Here is a 19,069-nt window from a genome sequence, read left to right as displayed (position 1 = left end):
TGGGCCAAATTCAAGACTTGAAGGCTACTGGACAGATGCTGAAGGGAGTGGAGCATCTCCCGTGGGAGGAAAGGCTGAGGGAGCTGGGGCTCTGGAGCTGGACAAGAGGAGACTGAGGGGGGACTCATTCCTGGGGATCAAGATGGAAAGGGGGAGTGTCAGGAGGATGGAGCCAGGCTCTTCTGGTGACAACCAGTGACAGGACAAGGGGCAATGGGTGCAAACTGGAACACAGGAGGTTCCACTGGAATAGGAGAAGCAACTTGTTGGGGGTGAGGGTGGCAGAGCCTGGCCCAGGCTGCCCAGGGAGGTTGTGGAGTCTCCTTCTGTGCAGACATTCCAACCCGCCTGGACACCTTCCTGTGTAACCTCATCTGGGTGTTCCTGCTCCATGGGTATTGCACTGGATGAGCTTTCCAGGTCCCTTCCAACCCCTGACGTTCTGTGATTCTGTGACCTCAGGGTGCTGCTTCTCCACTCTGGTGTCTTCTGCCTGGATAAGTGTTGGTTCTTACCATGGTTATTCCCTCTGCTTTGGGATATGGGTCTCCAATTAAGAAGCTTGGCCGAGGGGCACCCGTTGGCCTCGCTGGACTGGCGTTTTGGGCACGTTTTGTGTGCCCACCTGAAGTATCTACAGCCCCCGGTTTCTTTAAGGTGGTTTTTCCCTCAAAACGTGCCGTTCCTCGGTAGGTCAAAGCGATTTGGAGGCTGCGTGTTGCGTGGGTTTTGAAGGGATATAGGAGGTGACACTTGGGAATCCTTCGCTTTGCTGCTAGCTTCTTTGTCAGAAAAGGGTATATCAAATTCTCCCCTCCAATGGAGACACCAGGAGTTATTTCAGGAGATTCGTTCTTCGCTGAAGTTCCTCCAGTTGCATCTTTGTACCACCTCCACTGGAGCTGTTTCTCATTTCCAGCTCCGTTCGGTTTAACATTTCAGAGGAATATCGTCTAAGAAATTGCCAACTGCGCCGTGGTTACCGAGTTGCTGTTGGAAAGCAGAAGGAAATTCCCCGCTATTGCAAACCAATAAACAGATCAGAGCTGGGACTATGAATGTGAAAACAATCTATTTGAGCTGGATAATGAAGAGGGATGTTGAACCTCAGCAACTGTTTAGATAACTGTCCGTTGATTTGTTTACCATCTGCTTTTAATTCCGAGAAGGAAAAGCTGTGGTTTGGGGCTGCATTGAGGAGCGTCGCAGAAAAAGGCTTCTTCACGTTGCCACCGGCCACAGGTGGGAATTCGCAGCCAAATCCCAGGCGATGGGGCCGGTTTCCCTGGAAGGATCGGAGCAGCAGGGAGCTCTGGATTGCTGGATGGGAGAAACTTGAGCGTTAAGAGGTCGGTTTGTAAGCAGGAGACACGTTTTGCTGAAAACACATCTCGATGTGTTGACTTAAAGTGGTTTATAAACAGTTTTTCCCCTCCTCTTTTATAACGTTACGTTCAGCTGAGCATCTGCAGTCAATCGCTTCTGAAAAGGCTTTTTCCTTCCTGCCCGTGCCCCATTTTCATGGCAAACCGCACCAAAAACCAACGCGATGCTTCATTTTCTGGACCGATGGCGGGACCCGATGGATGCAGGAGGAGATGGGGAAGATGTGTATTAGCGCTGACATTTCGCTGGTCCGCATGTGTCCCTTTGCTCTAAAATTCCTGGAAAACGGGCTTAGGGGAGCATAGCTGGTGGTGGGAGATTTCACGAGCTGTTTGAGGCGGCGGAGGAGAAAAGTGATGGTTAACCCTTGGTTTCTCTCTTTGAGTTGGCTCTTCTTCCCTTACCCCGTTCTGGAGCTGCTCTTCCACCAGTGCCCGCTCAAGGCCAGTTTATTTTGATTTTATTATTATTTTCTGTTAGTTTATAATAGCACAGAATAGGTTTTATACGGGAAATGATGATTATCGAACGTGTTCTGGCAGCGGGTGCTGGTAGCTGGGGAGGTGATGTCGTTGTCCTTGTTGTTGTGGTCCCATACAATGCTGAAGGTGAAACAGTGTGTGAAAGCTGACGCTGGAATTCCCAGTTTCCACTGGGAATTGATTCAGACAACACATTCAAACAGCTGAAGTTATAAAGACACATAAGCTTATGGCATTTTGGGGTTTTTATTAAGTTTTATTTTAATAAGTATAAATACATGAGAAAGAGTTTTAAGTTCACTCCAGCTCCTCTGTATAAACTCAAGCCCTCTACACCCAGTAATCCTTTATTTCTAAAGCACTGCTTAGGCATTCAGGCTGATAAGCCTATCGTCTTAAATCTTTGGCTATTTTATATATATGTGTATATATAAAATATATATTCTAGGCTGCATCTACTGGTCCTCATGCATGGTGGCAGCTGCTGCATTGGGTGCTGTTATACATGGAATTTCACTCCAAGTCCTCAACATTACCTTTTTACTACTGTATTTTCTTTCTGTAGCTCTAGCTACACATTCTTATATTGTGCATATATGGATTGATGCTGTTCCTTAATATATGGAGTTATAACTCCAGTATGATTGTTTTCTTCATATTAATATGCTTTGTGTTATTAAATTGTCAGCTGGGGATTAGAGTAAACACAGCACTTCTGCGTTTGTATCCAATCTGTTTATCTGTGTTGTATAAAAATCTCCAATATAATGATATGAGTAACGAGGGCAGTGAGAGAACAACAGTTTCCCAATCTTGAAGCGGTGATTGTTTCAGAAAGTTATCTTCATTTTTTTCTCTTTCATCATCCCAATATATTTAATCATCAAGAGACGACGCTTAAGAAGCGTCGCAGAACATTCTAAAATTATTTAATGGGCTTTACTTTTGAAGGAAACCTCTTGAGTCGGCTTCTCGGAAACTTCTAAATTGCTTTTGCATATAATGGGCTTTGTCACAGTTCAGGTTCGATGAAGGTGATGGGATACAGGTCTGAAATCCCAGGGCTGAGGACAGGGAGGGTTTTAGTAGAGATGTGGACCCATGATGGGCTTTGCATCTCCAGCTCACACACAGTCCTGAGCTTGGCTCAGCAGGACCCAGGCCCACGTGAAATTATGCTTGAGGTCTAATGTCATTGGAATTCCAAATTCATTGGAGCCAAGAGAATGAGGATTTCACAATGTCTGATACCTCCCCATCATTGTTTTGACAATAAAGCATTAAAAATGTAAGACAAGAATAATTAAGAGCTGCAAGTCCAGACATACAACTGAATAGCCGTGTTGTCACTGTTGGACTCTGGTACATGTTCTCTGTGTTAATATATTAATGAAAAATTTTGAACTCTAATTTTCTATACAATATCCTTTAAATATTTTAGATATGATATCCTGCTCTTCTAGGTTGGTTTCTTTTTCAATTCCATTTTGTTGTAGAAGAAGAAAAGGCAGGAACATCTGTCCCAGGCTGCTGGCACTTCTTGTTAAGCACATTTTAGTGCTGGATAGTAGGAGAATAAACAGCTTAAAGTTCTGTACTACGTCCTTGTGATCCAGCGCTGAGCCCACCTCGATGTCCGTGTGTCGCGTAGTGTATCCTTGTGTTAGTGCATTGCATGGTACATCCGTGTGCTTGTGCTTTGCGTGGTGGCGTGTGTATCCGCCTATTTGCATCGCGTGGTGTATCCGCATGTTTGTGCTTCGTGTGGTGTATCTGCATGTTTGTGCGTTGCGCGATGTATCTGTGTTTGTGCTTTGCAGGGCGTATCCACGTGTTTGCGCATCGCGTGTTGTATCCTCATGTTAGTGCTTCGCGTGGTGTATCCACGTGTTTGTGCATCACGTGGTATATCCGCGTGTTTGTACGTCCTGTGGTGTATCCTCATGTTAGTGCATCGCGTGGTAGATCCGCGTGTTTGTGCTTTGCGTGGTGTATCCACGTGTTCGTGCGTCATGTGGTATATCCGCGTGTTTGTGCATCATGTGGTATATCTGCATGTTTGTGTGTCGCATGGTATATCCGCGTGTTTGTGCATCGTGTGGTGTATCCGCGTGTTAGTGCGTTGTATGGTGTATCCCTGTGTTTGTGCGTCACATGGTGTATCCCTGTGTTTGTGCGTCATGTGGTGTATCCCCGTGTTTGTGCTTCGCGTGGTATATCCACGTGTTTGTGCGTCATGTGATGTATCTGCATGTTAGTGCGTCGCATGGTGTATCCGCATGTTAGTGCGTCGCGTGGTGTATCCACGTGTTTGTGCTTCGCATGGTGTATCTGCATGTTAGTGCGCCGCATGGTATATCCACATGTTCGTGTGTCATGTGGTGTATCCACAGGTTTGTGCTTCGTGTGGTGTAACTGCGTGTTAGTGCATTGTGTGCTGTATCCACACGTTAGTGCATCACGTGGTATATCCTCGTGTTTGTGCATCGCGTGGTGTATCCACATGTTTGTGCATCGCGTGGTGTATCCACATGTTTGTGAGTCATGTGGTGTATCTGCCTGTTAGTGCATCATGTGGTGTATCCGCGTGTTTGTGCATTGCGTGGTGTATCCACATGTTTGTGCGTCACATGGTGTATCCGCGTGTTCGTGCGTCATGTGGTATATCCACGTGTTCGTGCGTCATGTGGTGTATCCGTGTGTTAGTGCATCACGTGGTGTATCTGCATGTTAGTGTGTCGCGTGGTATATCTGTGTGTTAGTGCATCGCGTGGTGTATCCCTGTGTTTGTGCATCACATGGTGTATCCGCCTATTTGCATCACGTGGTGTATCCACGTGTTTGTGCTTCGCGTGGTATATCCACGTGTTAGTGCATCACGTGGTGTATCCACGTGTGCTTTGCGTGGTATATCCACGTGTTAGTGCATCACGTGGTGCATCCGCAGGTTTGTGCTTCGTGTGTTGTACCTGCATGTTAGTGCGTCACGTGGTGTATCCCTATGTTTGTGCGTTGTGTGGTGTATCCACACGTTTCCACGTCGCGTGGTGTATCCGCGGGTTTGTGCATCACTCCAGGTGTATCGGCCAGCAGCCTGTTTCATGATGGTACCTACACAAACCCATTTGTCGTCCTTTAATCATCATCATCGGCTTTGAATAGAAAGAATTACAAGTCAGTCTCCCGTTCCTCAGAGCGAGATTGTTCTTTGCAGGAGATCTCAGATTAGGGATTTTTTTTTAAAGTGTGGCAGGAGCTGGTTTTGTTGGAACAGGGAGCCCGTGACAACTTAAAATTCCACTTTCAAACATGCGTCTTCTTTTCCAGCACATGGAATGAGCGCTTGCAGAGCTCTTCAAAGCTCTTCTGTACAAGCTCGTCTCTCCTAGATTACTCAGGCATCACCTCAAATAAGGTCCTTTGGAAACGTCACGCGATTTCAGCCTTTCCGAGGAGCTATCAGGCAAGCAAGCGCTTATCATCCTTTGGCATCGGTCTGACAAAATCGTTTGCAAATGACGGTAGATGCTTGCTAAGATAACTGCGAGGCTTTGGAAGGAAAGGGGCCTGAGCACTGCATGAGGACTGAGCTGCGTTAATAATTATCTATATGTCGTTTGGCTGGAAAGCAAATTTGCCCGAATGAAAGAAACCGACTATTCTGAGGATGCAGATGCTGTTCCAGAAATCAGGGTGTTCGTGGAGTTCAGCCGGTGAAGGAGGAATAAGGTTGGATCTAGTCTATATCTGGAAGTTATTAAAAACTCATATGAGGTGTGTGGTTAAGGCTGTTAATGACTTGAGAGCTTTTGGACATAAATCTCGTGGTTATTTTGGCTCGGAGCAAGCCATGGATTAATTTGGCAAAATGTAGTGGGTGGGCACCTGGGGTGTTGGGTTGTGTGTGGATACAAAAATGCTTCAGGTTTTGTTGGTTTGGGGATTTTCTTTTCCCTGCTTAACCCTTGGAAAGTGGCATCTGCTAAAGGGCTTCCAGAGTTCTCTCTGCAGGATCCCGCAGCAAGTTCAATGTTCTCCAGAGCTGATGATGGTCGAGTCACGGCAACGGAGACATTTTGGCTTGTGCGTTTTCCACTGGCTCTTAGGGGTGGACCTGCTGGAAAGCAGCTCTGCAGAGAAGGACCTGAGAGTTCTGGGGGACAACAGGGTGACCATGAGCCAACAATGTGCCCTGTGGCCAAGAGGCCAATGGGACCTGGGGTGCATGAGGAAGAGTGTGAGCAGCAGGTGGAGGGAGGTTGTTCCTCCCTGTCTGCTCTGCCCTGGGGAGGCCCCATCTGCAGTTGTGGGTCCAGTGCTGGGCTCCCCAGGTGAAGAAGGACAAGGAATTACTGGAGAGAGTCCAGCGGAGGGACACAAAGATGCTGAGGGGTCTGGAGCATCTTTGTGATGAGGAGACTGAGAGAGCTGGGGCTGTTGAGCTGGAGAAGAGAAGCTGAGAGGGATGTGATCAATGGGATCAATATGTCAGGGTGGGTGTCAGAGGATGGACCAGACACTGTTCAGTGGTGCCCAACGCCAGGGTGAGGGGCAACGGGCACAGACTGAAACACAGGAGGCTCCATGTGAACATGAGCAGAAACTTGTGTGCTGGGAGGTGCCAGAGCCTGGCCCAGGCTGCCCAGAGCGGGTGTGGAGTCTCCTGCTCTGAGACATTCAAACCCGCCTGGACCCACCTGTGTGATCTGCTCTGTGACCCTGCGTGAGCAGCTGGGCTGGACTGGGGGATCTCCAGAGGTCCCTTCAGCCCCAACCAGCCTGGGGTTCTGTGGTTCTGCGCGTGGTCCAGCTGCCAGCAAAGTGCTGTTACGGCTTCACCACACTTGGGAAACCCTGAGCTGGTTCAAAATTACAGCAATTGGCATAAATACCAAAATTGGGAACTGAGGGCTTTGTGTTGTGATGAGATGGGTGAATGAGGAATGAAGAAAAGCCAGCAGTGGTGTAGGAGATCTGTGGCAGGTGGAGCATTCATGAACAGAGTAGATGCTGTGGTGACCTGCTGAAAGTTCTTTTCTACTTAGTGTTGAAGACATAAATACAGCTTTTCCTTTCTGTTGAGCTCAACAGCCCTTCGTCTTGGCTTATCATCCTTGAAGGGGTTTAAAAGACGTGCAGATGAGGCTCTTAGGGACGTGGTTTAGTGGTGGTCTATGGTTATGGTCTTAGGGGTCTCTTTCAACCAAAATGATTCTCTGATTCTATCTCCTTGCTTGTCTCTCAGTGGGTCAAACCCCACATTGGGGGGCATGTGGCAGAGAAATTCAGCCTGTCTTCATCAATCCTTCAAATAGCCCCATGAGCAACTGCTGGACAGTTGGTCAAGGCCGGGAGACTTGAACAACGTGCCATAAAATGCGGCTGCTGCTGCTTTGCCCCAACCTTGGAGCTACTTGTGTCTCTCTCCTGTCCCTCAAGGGCTCCCGCAGCGACTGTTTCCACCTGGAGCTGCCCTAGGCTGGGCTTAACAAAGCCTGCTAGGGCTTCTAAGCTGGGCTCTGCAATGGGCCTCTCCGGTCTTGCCGGAGCACTTCAGGCTTTGGGAACTGGCAGGTTAATCTTGATCTCAGACAGTAGCAGCAGATGGAACCTTAGTATTCGTGTTGCCCATCGTTACCGATGGCCCAAACGAACCAACAAGATCAATCGCTCCTTCAGGTTTCTTTTAAAGCCTATTCTACTCTTTCTGTTCTCCAGTTTAAGCCCCACAGCTTCAGCTGGGAGGAGCGAGATCCCTGCAAACCCTGGCACGCGTTCAACACCTCCGCAGTACAGAAAGCTGTTTATTAAACTTCCTCGCGGGTAGATAAGACAACTCGCTTTACTGGAACAAAGTTAATTTATTTATTTTATTTTTTTTTTTTTTTGCTGAGGTCTTAGTTGTGTAAAATTATCCTTTCCAAATACAGTGATTGTTTTTCTGACCTTTTAATTTGCAACAGCAAACTGGCAAACGGATTTAGCCCTCTTGCAAAACGGCTTTTCTCTCCGTCTCCTGCAACACTTCTTTGGTTTTGGGTATAAATCAGGCAGTAGTACGTGAAAAAGTAGATAAGGAGGGAAAACAGACTTTCCAGATGCCCAAAAATGTGTATGCATTGTTAAGCAAAATCAGATTTAAAGGGAATCTGAAAGATTATTTTCATGGGGAGGGGAAATGTAGTGAGAATGAGCATTGAATTAGGAGGCTTAGAGGTGACCTCATCACTCTCTATAACTACCTGAAGGGCAGTTCTAGCCAGGTGGGGATTGGGCTCTTCTCCCAGGCATCAGCAATAGGACAAGGGGCCATGGGCTTCAACTCTGCCAGGGGAAATTGAGGCTGGAGATTAGAAAGCAATTCTTTGCAGAGAGAGTGGTCAGGCATTGGAATGGCTGCCCAGGGAGGTGCTGGACTCAGCGGCCCTGGAGGTTTTTCAACTGAGATTGGACATGGCACTTAGTGCCATGATCTAGTCAATGGACTGGAGTTGGACCAAGGGTTGGACTTGATCATCTCTGAGGTCTTTTCCAACCCAGTCCATTCTGTGATTCTGTGATTCTGTGAATTGAAGCTGTTGCCTGTTGTCTTTACTCCAGGGAGATTAAATATCTCTTTTAAAAGTGCAGCATTTACACTGGTCCAACAGTTTGGAGAAGCTGCAAAATATACTTGGTGCCGCACGTTACTTGTGAGCGGGCAGAGCAGGAAGGTCCTTGGGGAGGCTCCATACAATAAACACTAAATCCCTCCCAACTCCTTTCCGCTTGCTTTTTGTAGTTGAGTATCATTTATTAGCTTGGATTACTTGGGCTAAATGGAACAAGCTCGCAGCTGATGGACAGGAGAGGATCCTACAGTCACAGCATGGGCCAGGGTTGGCCAAACCCATGGTTGTCTCCACGTTGTAGGTCTATCAAGTGAAGAGAGTGATGCTGTTCTTGCTCCTGCTTCCACGACCCCTTGTTGGTGCGTTTTAATATTCAACAGCCACCGATAAAATATCGAGAGCCTTAAGTAAGATATGAGAAGGGAGGTATTGAGGGATGGTTCACATGCCGAACTGCTTCAAAAGCGACTCGGTCCAGCACGGGCCAAGTGAGAACTTGCTGCAAAGTGATTATGCCCCGTAGGTCCATGGCCAAAGCTGCAGGAGAAAGCACATGATTTGGAAAAATGACTGGAAAAATGTCCTAGGAAGCTAAAGATGAAAGGTTTGGGGTGAGAACTCGCTAAGGTGGAGGAGGGCAGGATGTGTCTGCTGGTCGCTGGGATGTCTGAAATGGTTTAGTGGATGTATTTGACTCAAAAATATATTAGCGGTTGACCTTGAGCCTAAACGCCGTGGTAGATGATATCTTCCTTACGCTCTGCACTGGTTTTTCAGGAGGTCATCTGGTCTGAACCTTGCTCAAAGCAGCTTCAGAGGACACGCTTAACGAGATCATGGATAACCCACCTCTTGCCCTCAGCTTCAACCGTTGAAACCCAAGGTCCGATCTGACGACTTGTACGGGATGTTTCTCTTTTCTGCCTTGTTGGGTTGAGGGGAACGTGACTTGGGTGCTTTGTTGGGTGGAAAAACATGGATACGCCCAATTCGCTTCAAACCGTTCAGTGGAAGTTGTCAATAGTTTGAGCAAAAAATGCTGAATACAGGATTTGGAAAGAAAACAAAAGAGCAAAGGTCATCAGTCAACACGAGCTTCAGTGAAAGGGCTTGGAGCTTTTAATGTTGGAAATCTCTCAGTGCATATGCCTACTAATTAAAAGGCTTGTTGATGAAAGGGAAAAATATCCTTGGCTGTTGATGTATAGAATCTACAGATACTTATTACTTTTATCTGTCCTCCAGATCTCTCTGTATCTTGAACTGAAAGCTTATGCTTAATAGGGCTTGTGAAGTGTCTTTTATTATTGCCTCGAGGGAGTGAATTTTGGAAAGGAAAGCCGAGATCCAGCTCCTTTAGCTTCTCACTGTGATTTCTGGACGGCGGGTGGTGGTCTGCAGACAGATCGTGTGCTAAAGACCTGGGAAAGCTCAGCAAGATCTTCATACATGGTTGAGGAGAAGCAAGTGGGTGGGACATGGGAGAGCTGGAGGGGATGCAGCGCTTCTGCCGGGGGTTATGTCTGGAAGATCTTGGGTGCTCTCTAAATGAAGCGTGTGTTTCTGGCTGCCTCTCAAACCCTCTTTCTGCTGCTGATATGGGCCCAGATCATCTGGTGGCCTTGGACCAGCATCGTCCCGCTGCCGCTTGTGCAGCTTTCCTGCTGTCCCGGAGTGATTCTGGGGCTGCCTGGAAGCTGCACGTGGTTCAAAGGCCATGGTTCCACCATCTCCGGAAAGGAAGAGGTTGTTAATAGTATCTAATATGATCTTGAGAAGCTGTAGGACATCCCTGAGTTCAGCTGTCTTGGAAAGAGTGGGTTGAGGTCCATGTTCAGGAGTTTTGGATGATGCAGCTGGTGCCGGAGGGAGCTGCGCTGGGGACCCCGGTGCGGTTGGTGGCCCCACCAGCCCTGGTGTCAAGTCCTGAGGAAAGTTTGCTCTGCTCTGAGCTGAGAATATAAGAACAACGTTGGTGGATCTGCGCCCTGTTTCTAAATGCAGAGACTCCAGAAGGACGTGAGAACTGGGCAGGCCTTGCATGATACTTTCCCAACGCTCCAGCTGGTCATTGTGAGTGCCTTGGAGATGATGCTGCTGTCTGAGTTTCCCTCCCTCCTTTTGCCTGCTTGATTTTTCATGAATAAATTTTGCAAGGAACGATTTATAGGAGTCTTGGGTTGCTAATGATGGCTGCGTTATTAACTCGGTATTCTAACGACCATGTCCGTGTGAGTCATTGCTTTTGTGACAGCAGGAGCAGTGATGGGGACAAGCAGGTTTGGAACTAATGATGGTTCTTCCCTCATCTGACTTGAGATGCTTGGAGATATAAAGTTAACCCAATAATCCTAGTAACAATGAGAGAGAAAGAAAATAGAATCATAGAACCATTTTGGTTGGAAAAGACCCTCAAGATCATCGAGTCCAACCGTAACCCACCCCTGGCACTGCCCCATGTCCTGAGAACCTCATGTCCGTCTGTCCAGCCCTCCAGGGCTGGTGACTCCAGCACTGCCCTGGGCAGCCTGTTCCAATGCCCCACAGCCCTTTGGGGAAGAAATTGTTCCCACATCCAACCTCAACCTCCCCTGGGCAACTTGAGGCCGTTTCCTCTGCTCCTGGCGCTTGTTCCTGGGGAGCAGAGCCCGACCCCCCTGGCTCCAAGCTCCTTTCAGGCAGTTCAGAGATCAGAAGGTCTCCCCTCAGCTCCTGTTCTCCAGCTGAACCCCCCAGGTCCCTCAGCCGCTCCATCACACTTGTGCTCCAGCCCCTCACCAGCTCCGTTCCCTTCTCTCCACTCGCTCCAGCACCTCAAGGCCTTTCTTGGCGTGAGGGGTCCAGAACTGCCCCAGGATTGGAGGTTTGGCCTCGCCAGGTCCCAGCACAGGGACGGTCACTGCCCTGGGCCTGCTGGTCATGCTATGGTGTCCATCTTCTTCATGCCCACGGTGGGTGTCTGCTCTGTGACTTGGCCCATCTTCCCTTCAGCTTGCGCAGACATTTATCACACACGGCATCCTGGGCAGGCAGCTAAACCACTTATCTGGGCCATGTGTGAAGAAATCACTGTCTCCTCTTTGGTTTTGGACTTGCCACCTGCTGCTTTTGTTTCTCGCCCCCTTGTTCTTGCACTGAACAGGCTGCTCCTGTGTCCCTCCTCTGCTCTGTCTCAAATTCATCGGGACAGGTCTCTGCTCCTTGTTGTGTCTAGTGATAAAGACGTGCAATGTTTTTGGTTTGTAGTCACATTGGTAAAAGCTCCAGGTGTCGTGTCCTGGGCGTCGTGCAGCTCTCGGAGTCGTCGTGACGCCACGTTTCAGTGGCTCCTTCTGGGACCGCGGTACGGCCACGTCATTAGTGATGATCGAGTTGTATTTTATGACTTGTTGCTCGGCCAATTATTAATATGTTTAATATATTCTATGGCATGTAATGTAGTTCTAGTTACTCGAGAAATCATACTTCACAAAGTTAAATGATTTACCGAGCGCTGAGTATGTTACGTCAGAGCTATTAGTTTGCAGCCAATCTCCTTGTCTTAATAAAAACACACACAATTGATTTAAGACCTATATGTCGATAGACATCACTTATTTACTTCCTATAACTCCTAATTAGATTTTATACCAACATTCTTCTTTTCTTCCTGGATGTCGGCTGGAGTGATAGCTCATTATTAACCTGGTCATTCTGCTCACGTGTTTAAAATATCGACACCGCACCGTGTCCTCCGATGCTCTGAAATCTCCCAAATTGACCTGCAAGGAGCTCTGATAGGTGGTTCAGAGTTGTTTTATTTAATTCTTTTAAATCTTTTTAATGTCCAGCTCTTAAATCCCCCGGGACGCAGCTGGAGATCCCCTGACTTGAAACCACGCGGCTCTGCTCGCTGGTGTTTCACATCTGCCCGAGTTGCTGTTTGGAATAGAAAATGTTTCCTGTGGCATGACTGGACCATCTGGTTTCTTTCTTAATTAATGAACAGAAATATTTGTTGCATTCTGCTGCGGTTCCTATGATATTGCTGCTGGTCGCTCTGTTTCTGTTCCGGCCGTTGCTGGAATTTGCTGTTCCTGGGTAATTTTTATAAGCAGATACAGTCAAACCTGTGAATATTGTGGTTCCTCTCATTTCATTTTGCTTCTCTTGCCGTTTCATATCACTACATTTCTGATGTATTTTAATATGCCAACAGTTTAGTTTTTCTTCTCGTTGTTTTAGATATATTTTAATTCTGATTATTGTTTTCCTATTCATGAGAGACGGGTTGAGAAGAGTTATTGTATTGTTTCAAAACAGGAACATCATCCCTTTTTTAGTTTGGGGAGCTTAATTTCCCCCAGGAACACATCTTGCCCTGGGAATCTGGAAACATAATCTTAAAGTTTCCTTTATTATTTATGTTTTGCTGGTTTTAACATTCCTTAGCGTCATTTTGTCTAATTATTGGAAGCGCAGTGAAAGCAGCTGGGACATAGATATTATTTATATATATGTGACTTAGAAATTAAAAAACCATCTCCTACTGGTAAAATGCAGCTTTCAGACTGGAAGGCTGAACGATACAGCGGTTTGTGCGTCTTTTGTGTTTGGTTTTGTGCACGTGTGTGTAAAAATGGATGCTCAACAAGGCAGGTGTCCCATGTCCTGGTGGGATGTCCCCTGGTCTCTGGATGCGGATCCGTGAACTTCTGGGGTTGGTCGTTGCTGGCACATTGGAGACGATGCTGCCGTCTGAGTTTTCCTCCCTCCTTTTGCCTACTTGATCTTTCATGAATAAATTGCAACGAATGACTTATAGGAGTTACTGGAGAGAGTCCAGCGGAGGGACACAAAGATGCTGAGGGGTCTGGAGCATCTTTGTGATGAGGAGACTGAGAGAGCTGGGTTTGCTGAGCTGGAGAAGAGAAGCTGAGAGGGATGTGATCAATGGGATCAATATGTCAGGGTGGGTGTCAGAGGATGGACCAGACTGTGTTCAGTGGTGCCCAACGCCAGGGTGAGGGGCAACGGGCACAGACTGAAACACAGGAGGCTCCATGTGAACATGAGCAGAAACTTGTTTGCTGGGAGGTGCCAGAGCCTGGCCCAGGCTGCCCAGAGCGGGTGTGGAGTCTCCTGCTCTGAGACATTCAAACCCCCTGGACCCATCTGTGTGATCTGCTCTGTGACCCTGCGTGAGCAGCTGGGTTGGACTGGGGGATCTCCAGAGGTCCCTTCAACCCAACCAGTCCATGGTTCTCTGATTCTGTGAGTCTTGTCTTGTTAATGACAGGCGTGTTATTAAGCTGATATTCTAACAAATGTGTCTGTGTAAGTCATGTAAGTGATGGGGACAAGCAGGTTTCTTCCCTCATCTGGTTCTGGTTCTTCCCTCATCTGACTTGAGATGTTTTGATTTGGAGGCATAAACTTAACCCAATATTCCTAGTAACAAGAAAGAAAATAGAATCATAGAACCATTTTGGTTGGAAAAGACCCTCAAGATCATCGAGTCCAACCGTAACCCACCCCTGGCACTGTCCCATGTCCCTGAGAACCTCATGTCCGTCTGTCCAGCCCTCCAGGGCTGGTGACTCCAGCACTGCCCTGGGCAGCCTGTTCCAATGCCCCACAGCCCTTTGGGGAAGAAATTGTTCCCACATCCAACCTCAACCTCCCCTGAGCAACTTGAGGCCGTTTCCCCTGCTCCTGGCGCTTGTTCCTTGAGAAAAACTTACTTACTCTTTCATTAGAATTGAGGCAGCTCATCACAATATGAACAGCTCTATTTTATGAACTTGTTTTTTTCAACAAATCTTCCAAAGTATTTTGAAGCCACAGAATAGTTTATATATAAGCATTCAGCATTCAGCTTCTCCTTGATCCACTTGTAGCTTATGCTCAATAACATCAACAATTTACTCCCGGTGTCTTTGTGAGGCAGGGAAGGATCTGATTATTTGGGATTTTACATGTTCCGTGGTGCTCTGCTGCAACACCACCTCTCATTGTCCAGTGGTAGTTTTTCATCTCCCGTGTTGCGTAGGTACCATCTCACTACGGCAGATTCTCTGCTCCATCTGGGTTTTTCTGGAGGGTGATCTTTATTTCTTCAAAGTGCCGTTGGGAGGGGAGAATTTAAAAAACCAAATGTATTAATTGCAGTATTAAGTTTTCATTTGCTTCATTTCCCCAAGTATCTTAAAGCTTGAGGAACCTCGCTGAGCTATTTTCTAATGACATAAAAAAGACACCGTGCAGTTGATAGTATTGAGATGGTCGGCTGTGAATTAATAGTTGCAAATTAACAACGTTGCTGTTTTTCAACTGAAAATGGCATTGGTTCCATAACATTCAGAAATATAAATGAAAGGTAATGCAAATGAACTATATTTTCCCCCGCAGGACTCAGCGGTTGATGCTGGTCCCCATCAGCAGAGCTCAGGTGAAGACGGCCCATGGAAGGTCAGCGCCTGCGTTTGCCGAGGCTTTAGGAACCCCTTGTTTTCCCGTTTAATTCACCGAAGAATCCCATTTCTCCCATGAACCATCTTTCACCTCGGGAAGACAGAGGTAAGGTTGCGAGTCTCTGTGTCTTCTTTCCTCTGGTGGAAAATGTTTCAGCCTGTTGGGGAGCTGGTTTTGCTGGAGCACCTCTTGATGCACAACGAGTTACTGGGACTGCAAAACTCGCTTGTTTTTCTCCATCCTTGGCGTTCTTTGGGTTGTTTTCCATCCGTGAGCCGTGCAGTCACTCTGCATTGCATTCGTAGCTACGAGAGCTGTTTTAGAAGCTCGTAAAGATGGAATTATTGCCTGAATCGACCGCGCTTTCTCAATATGTTTTGCAAAAGGGAACAGCTAATTGCTGCGCTGGCAGAATGGTATGCGAAGGATTTGGGCTAAAGGATAATACTGGGTTTTGGTTGATCGGTTCTATGCTGTAGGCCGGCTCGCGGGGTTGCTCAGGTGAATTCAGTCCCTAACTAGAGTGTTTTTCAAGTCACAAACTTGTGAAATCACAATGTTTTATGGCAAGGGCCGATAGGATTTCCAGAGCAAGAAGCGTGTGCTCAGCATCCTTATAGCGGATGCATGTAACAACTCCAACACTTCTGCGGTCTGCCCACAGAACAGATATAGAAATGAACAAAACGGTGAAAACTATAGTGGTTGGATGAGGGGTTGGCTTCAGCTTCTGTGTGACTGTGGGGTTCGCAGCCTCGCTCCATCGAGACCGGGAGAATTTACCCCTATGGACCATGAGTACGCAGGACAGGGGACCTGTAACCTGCTAATTCCCCTGGAAAACCAGCTTCTCACTGACGTGCTGTAAGGCAAAAATTACATATATCGCTACAGCTGCTTTCTTGTGATGAAATTTGATATTGCTTGGATCGCAGTTCCCTGTCTGATAGCCGGTGTTGCAACTTTGGCGTCGGAGCTGGTTTTGGCTGGAGCGCGATGGAAAATGGGATGTTTTGTGCTGGATTGAGTGGGGCCTGTTCCTTTGCGCTGTAAATACTGCTCCCAGTAAGATACTGGTGGTGGGCGTCCTCCTTTGGCCACCTGCTTCCTGTCCCCGAGTCGGCTGCTTCTCTAACCAGAGGTGGGACGATCGGTGGTGGTTTGGAGGTGTTGGGGTGTTGTTGGTGGCAGGAATGGCTGTAAAACATGGGAATGATAGCAGTTCTGTATTGCTGTGTGCAATACAGTGTCAGGCCGGAGTCACCCGAGAGGAGCCGGTGGTAAGAAACCAGCAGAGCCCCAGTTCAATGCTGGGAGAGCTGCTCAGAGTTAATTACTAAACCAATAAGCGCTTGGATTCAGGATTTTTCACCGCAACAAGCTCACCTTTCCCTCTGCACATAACAGCTCCTTTTTGGCTGGAAGCAGATGAGCCGTATCACGCAAAACCAAAGTCAAAATCAGCTCCTGCAACTCTTAAGAGACCTTTATTCTTCTCTCTGGTATCTGGCCAGGTTCAGCTTTTGCAGAGTGGTGCGGTGGTGGCTTCTCCCCAATTTCCAGCCACTAATTAACACCTGCCCAGGCCGGAGCTTGCAGACCGAGGCCCTTGGGCTGGAGTGTGTGTTCTTTATTTTCTCCTATTTTCCCCCCTCTCCAAAGCAAATCGCGCTCTCAGGCTTTACCCGAGACATCTGAACATCAGGCAGCTTGATGGATACAGCCCAAGGGTTAAATATCTGGGAAATCGGAGATCGTTGCAGGGAGGAAGAGTGAGTTCTAGGCTAATTTTAAGGGTGAGGTGCCTCCTCGGCTGCTCTGGATTTCCCCTAATTTAGGGGACTGATGGTGGGGCTCCCACCTTTATCCCACCTGGCACCTCCCCGCCTTTCGTTACGTTTTTTTTACCCCCCATCTGTCTTATTAAATGTCATTCTTTCCTCTAGCAACTGGATTTCATGCCAAGCCAAAACGTCCCGTTGCTGCGACTGAGTTCCCAACCCCTTTATCCTACGATGGGGCTTTGAGATGAACGCGATCGCTCTCCCCCACCCAAACCCTCGGGCTTCGCTGAGCCGAAACTCCTCCTTTATTCCTTAAAGATCATATTCCTTCCACTTTAAGTAGATTTTCTGCTGCTAACAGCGTTTTCAAGTGTCGCAACACTTTGTAAACGGTATCTCGTGAGACGTATTTGCCGTAGGTGTGTTTCCTTGAAGCTGTAACCTCTGCCTGGCCGGTCCCTGTTCCCAGGGCTGCTGGGGTAGGGAGGACACAGATGACGGGTTTCGAAGTCACCGTGCTCCCATATTATTTACCTTATCTGTTCGTTTTCGAGAGGGACATCATTTCAGCCATGGATTTGAAACGCTCTGCCGATGCAGACGAAGATGCACAAAGCACTTCTGGGGACTTCAGGAGGAGAAATCCCAGGCTGAACGAATTAAAGCCACTCCTGAAGCTTTGCTTTTAAAACACAAAGAGCCCAAACCAACCAGGAACGTCCCCTGTACCCACTGAGAGGCTTCAGCACTATCACGTGGGTTTTGTTAGAAATACCTTTCTGGTAGACGTTTGTATTTTGGAGGCACGCGCGCCTCGCTGAAGACACAAGTTTCAAATGTACGTTGAGAAGAAACCAGCCGATGGGATTTCAGAGCCTGCTGGGGACTTTGGCTCTTCCGTGTGACATTAAGAACTGTTTTCATAGGGAACTGCTTGTAGTTTCACATCTGAGAGCTCTTTCTGTTCCTTTTTTCTAAAAATACCATTAGATACTCTTGTTTTTGTGCAGAAATCCTACAGTTGGACAGTGAGACTGGGTGCTTTGTTTATACAGAAAGTATTTGAGGCGCCTCTTCCATCAAGTAGAAGCTTTTGGTGTTTAGTTCCTTCAAAAAATTAAAATATCTAAGTAAGGATGGGCTCATCTTCCATTCGACGTTGCTTAGATTACATCTGTTGTGTTGTAATATCCAGGTTGTGGTTTTGCTTATCTTTTGGGACAAGCCACTTCATCCATTTGCCTTTGCTACACTTAGAAATTTTAAGCAAATGCAGCTACGCGGTGATCAATTTATCATCATCTTCGGTGTGTACATCATTAATACAGCTTGTAACCCCTTCCTCCATGTCTGCAGTGGTGTGTACATCATTAATACAGCCTGTAACCCCTTCCTCCACGTCTGCAGTGGCGTGTACATCATTAATACAGCTTGTAACCCCGTCCTCCACGTCTGCAGTGGTGTGTACATCATTAATACAGCTTGTAGCCCCTTCCTCCACATCTGTGGTGGTTCGTTCAACAATGGAATCTTAACTCATTGTTGTCTCCAGCCCCACCATGTTGGTGGCTCTTGCTATGCTGAGGAGATGAGGTGGGAACGTGATGGTGTCTTGGCCAAGTAGGATTGTAATCGGCGTCCAACAGGACGGTCAATGATGCCGCGTGTGTTAAATGACTTTTTAATCTGCTGGGTTCTCTGCTGCCCTCGAGGAATTTCTGCTTCCTGGCCCACAAAGATGATGTATCGCTTAATTGAAAACCACACTCAAGCGAGTCCATGGGTTTTCAGGATTTAACGATTTGCTGTTCTTTGCCTAATGCAGTATTTGCTGCGCAAGCCTTTCCTGTGGATGGGAGGTTATAAATCGGTGCCTATTTACTTTCTTTCATTGTTTTAGCTATTCTGGTACCTTTTGTCAGTTTGTGTTAGTTACTGCTCTGACCTTCTCAAGGGCAGCTCCTTGGTGTCGTGCTTCCCGCTGGCTGGAGCTGGGACACCAGCCGTGGCAGATTCTCCCTGCAGGACACAACTGTGGTCGCTGCCTCTGTAAGCCAGAGGAGTACAGGCAGTTCTGCCTTGGTTTTGTTCATAGAAGATGTTCCAGAGATTGGCAGGATTAGAGTCATCGGATCACAGGATGGTTTGGGTTGAAGGGACCTTCAAGCTCCCCAAGTGCCACCCCTGCCATGAGCAGGGACATCTGCACCAGCTCAGGTTGCTCAGAGCCCCGTCCAGCCTGGCCTGGGATGTCTCCAGGGATGGTTCATCCACCACCTCTCTGGCCAACCTGGGCCAGGCTCTCACCACCCTCATTGCCCACAATTTCTTACTCATGTTTAGCCTGAATCTC

At 47.6% G+C, this 19,069-nt stretch overlaps 1 protein-coding gene across 7 annotated transcripts in view; it reads left to right on the top strand.

Moving 5' to 3' along the window:
- The window catches only part of NCOA1 (nuclear receptor coactivator 1), a 189,314-nt gene that overhangs the window by 44,416 nt on the left and 125,829 nt on the right, over nucleotides 1–19,069 (top strand). For all 7 annotated transcript variants that reach the window (XM_065055538.1, XM_065055534.1, XM_065055540.1 and 4 more), the window contains exon 2: nucleotides 14,870–15,037. The gene's annotated coding sequence lies outside the window, so the exon portion shown is untranslated. The remainder of the gene's footprint in view (nucleotides 1–14,869; nucleotides 15,038–19,069) is intronic.

The sequence above is a fragment of the Columba livia genome, chromosome 3, assembly GCF_036013475.1.
Source record: "Columba livia isolate bColLiv1 breed racing homer chromosome 3, bColLiv1.pat.W.v2, whole genome shotgun sequence".
Lineage (NCBI taxonomy): Eukaryota > Metazoa > Chordata > Aves > Columbiformes > Columbidae > Columba > Columba livia.
The sequence above is the reverse complement of the archived record's forward strand: the minus strand, read 5'-3'. Positions and strand labels throughout refer to the sequence as shown.